Raw genomic sequence first — 3739 nt, 5'->3', positions numbered from 1 at the left:
GATTCTGCCTGGGTTTTGTGTTTTCTGTTTCCTTCCATCTTTAACTCACCTGAAGGAGGCAAAGGCTTTAAACGAGTTAGATGGCCGCTCCTACTCCAAGGCCTTTAGCCCCGATGAAAACGATGCAACCGTGTGGAACAAGCACCACTTCTCCAGCACAAAGCTCGACAGGGGAGCTCTATAGATGGTCGCATTGTTCCTGATTTCAGGCTCTGTGGTCTGTGTCTTGACTCCTCCTGTTCTGCCCTTGCAGCAGGAAAGCAGCCAGAGACAGGTAAGTAAATGGGCCTGCCTGTGTGCCAATAAAACTTTATTTATAAAAGCAGGCCGGGAGCTAGGTTGGGCCGGTTGGGCAGTAGCTCGCCCCGCCCTGCTCTAAAGGGATAAGAATCCATGTCTGACATTCTGGTCATCTGCTTACCCCTACAGAGCTTGAATATCATCCAGAATCAAGAGCCAAGGTCAGTAATTCTGCTCACCTCTACAGTCTCCTCTGTGGTAGAAAAGGTATAATTGAGCGCTTACTACAGATAGAGAATATTGTTTGGTTAAGAGAATCTGTTTCTGAGAATGAAAACCTAAAACTTGATGGTGCCATCCATTTATAAAAGCCAGCCGCCTTCTAAATAAGTTATTACTGAGCGTTACCAGGGTGGGCCTCGCTGACCTGAGAAGATGAGCACATCCATCAACGGTTGGTAAGAAGACGGGGTATTGACACGTTTCTCCCCGGAACACTTGGCTGCACTTCTCAGCCCCTGGCCCGAGACAGATGCATTGTTTTCATCAGCCCCAGGTGCTTATTTTTCCTAGCTCACGTTTTATTACTGGAGTTGCACTTTGTGCTTGGGTATTGCAGACAAAAATCAGAATTAACTTCCCCTGAGGTAACACACAAGCAAAATTTCAGTTCTTTGGTGGTTCTCTTTTTTAATTTGAAACCCATCCGCCTAAACAGAAAATTAATGTGACTGAAGCGTGAGTACAGACCAAAGCCTGTAATTGCAGCAGGCTCATAGCCATTTCAGAGTGAAGTGTTCCTCTTTACAAAGGACTCTCCTACCTTCCCCCAGAGAAGCCACCAGGCTGGTCTCAGCCCTGATGGCTCTGTGACTGCAGGTAAGTTCCTTTCACACACACACACACACACACACACACAACCCCCAGGGCTTGATGCTCCTCGCTCTCGAAGTGGGTATTCATGACCCCCACACCTGGGCTCCTCGTGAGGGGACCACCTGGAGTTAGTGCCTGTAACACACACAGCACTGGCCGCATGGTATCTGCTCGATAAATGTTGGCACTTACGTATTCCCCGTCTTAAAAATTGCCAGAGTGCCAGTGCAAGTCCTCGGTATGGACCTTCTTCCAAATATGGAGAAATATCTCCCTGTGAGCACTGTCGGTCCCACCTGTCCTTCTGCCCTCATGTCTCCTGTGTGATCATCAGTGATAGGAAGGATCCGTGCCTTGTTCATTCACTGACCCAGCACATACTGAGGCCTTTCCACCCCAGTGAGCTAGAGCACGGTCTCTCCCTGTGGGGAGCTGGCAGTCTAGGAGGGAGGTTCACAGGGGTGCAGTGGTAGTAGTTGCAGGATGTGCGCGGCAGAGGCGCGGCAGCACTGCAAGAGCTTAGGAGAGAGCAAGGTGAGGGCGGAGCTTCTCAGCCTCAGCACTGTTGACATTTGGGCTGGATCATTCTTGGTTCTAAAATAATACATACCACGGATGCATACTGTCTGGACTAAAGTTGAGAAACTTCCCTGGAAAAGATTCACACACGGTAGCTTCAGAATGGAGGTTAGTTCTGAGCAGGCAGAGGATTGGAGTGCCAATTCAAAGGGGTTTTTCTGTCTCTCTCATGCTTAATTTCTTTGTAACAGAAAAGCTATGATAAGAACCCAGCTTTGATGGAGCCCCCCCCCAATTCATCAAACTTCTGACACAAAATAGTTTCTGTTTCACTTCATTTTTAGGGTGAACTGTTACATGAAAAGCTTCTTTATCAAACACTCATACAGGACTTACTATGGGCCACATACTCTTCTAATTGCTTAACAAATACTCATTTCTTTTACAAGCAACCTGTGACCAACCTATGAAGCAGCCATTACAGGTACACAACCGAGTTTTCAAAAACTCTTAAGTGTGTTTCAGAATTCAGACACTGCCATTTTTTTGAAAAGTAGAACAGCATATTGTGGAATTTGTCTCAGTGGGTTGGGGCAGCAGCCTGTCATCCAAGCCAGTCGTTGCAGTAAAATGGAAGATTATTTAAGTGGACAAAGACTATAAATGTCCTCAATTCCGTTCACATCAGGTTTTGTCATCAAATCCTTACAGTCAGTCACAGTAAGTAAGAGAAAGCCTAATATATCAGTTAGATGTGGAATCTAAAATAAAATGACAAGTGAACTTATTTACAGAACAGAAATGGACTTGCAGACATAGAAAAGAAACACAGTTAGCAAAGTGGGTAGTGGGAAATGGGAGGGCAATAAATTAGTTTGAAACAAACAGATACACACTACTATGCATAAAATAGACAATCAGCAAAGACCTACTTATAACACAGGAATCTATTCAATATCTTGGAATAACCTGTAATGGAAAAGAATCTGAAAAAACGTATTATCTAACTGAACCACTTGGCTGTATACTTGAAATTAACACAGCATTGCACATTAACTGTGCTTCAATTTTTTTTTTTGTCTTTTCTAGGGCCACACCCACAATATATGGAGGTTCCCAGGCTAGGGGTTGAATCGGAGCTGTAGCCACCAGCCTATACCACAGCCACAGCAATGTGGGATCCAAGCCACGTCTGCAACCTACACCAGAGCTCACGGCAACGCTGGATCCTTAACCCACTGAGCAAGGCCAGGGATCAAACCCACAACCTCATGGTTCCTAGTCAGATTCATTAACCACTGTGCCATGATGGTAACTCCATCTGTGCTTCAATTTTAAAATCCTTACAGTCAAGTCAGGTTTGGCTACCAAACAAATTATTTAAAAACAAAAGAAACACAACTTCGAGTTTCCAGAGCTTTGAGAATTTCAGAAAAGTAGTGAAGGATTATTACCCTCATTTTGCAGATGAAGAAACTGAAGCACAGAGGAACTAACCCACTTAATCAAATTCACTCTCAGTGGTGGAACTGGATGTCAAACCCAGATGCTCTGACTCCTAAACTCCTACTTTTAGCTGCTTCCCTTTCTACAAACATATTCACAATATGTGTAAAGCACAGTGTATCCAGAGCACAGTGTACAGTTCGGAGCTGATTACGGCCCTCGGCAAGATTCCGGGGTGTTCCACGTTGGAGCAAAGGGTTAGGTTCTGCTCCTGCTGGAGAGTGTGTGACCGAGTAAGGCATTTGTGCTTTGTCTGAATTTTAGAAATCAGCCAATAGCAGCGCAGAAAGGGGACACAGTTGAGATATTGTCCTGTGGCTTGGCGATTTGGGGCAGGTGAGGAAATGTCTGAGGTGGCTTGGGTTTCTGTCTTGGAATGTGGTTCTTGTCATTGAGGTGGAGAACATGCTGAGAAAGAGCGTTTAGGAATAAGGATAATTAACTCCGCTTGGGGACACACTGAGTTTGAAGAGCTCACTGAACATCCAGTAACATCCTGTCGGTCACTGGATATTTGGGCCTGGAACTCAGTGGAAAGGGTCTGCTTCAAAACTACAGACTTCGGAGCCCTCAGCCTTAGGAATACAGAAAAGGGAAC

Source organism: Sus scrofa, chromosome X, assembly GCF_054392235.1.
Source record: "Sus scrofa isolate SSC_HxYL_T2T_F1_AM1 chromosome X, Sscrofa_HxYL_maternal_Yorkshire_Landrace_v2.0, whole genome shotgun sequence".
Lineage (NCBI taxonomy): Eukaryota > Metazoa > Chordata > Mammalia > Artiodactyla > Suidae > Sus > Sus scrofa.
Note: the sequence above shows the minus strand (reverse complement) of the source record.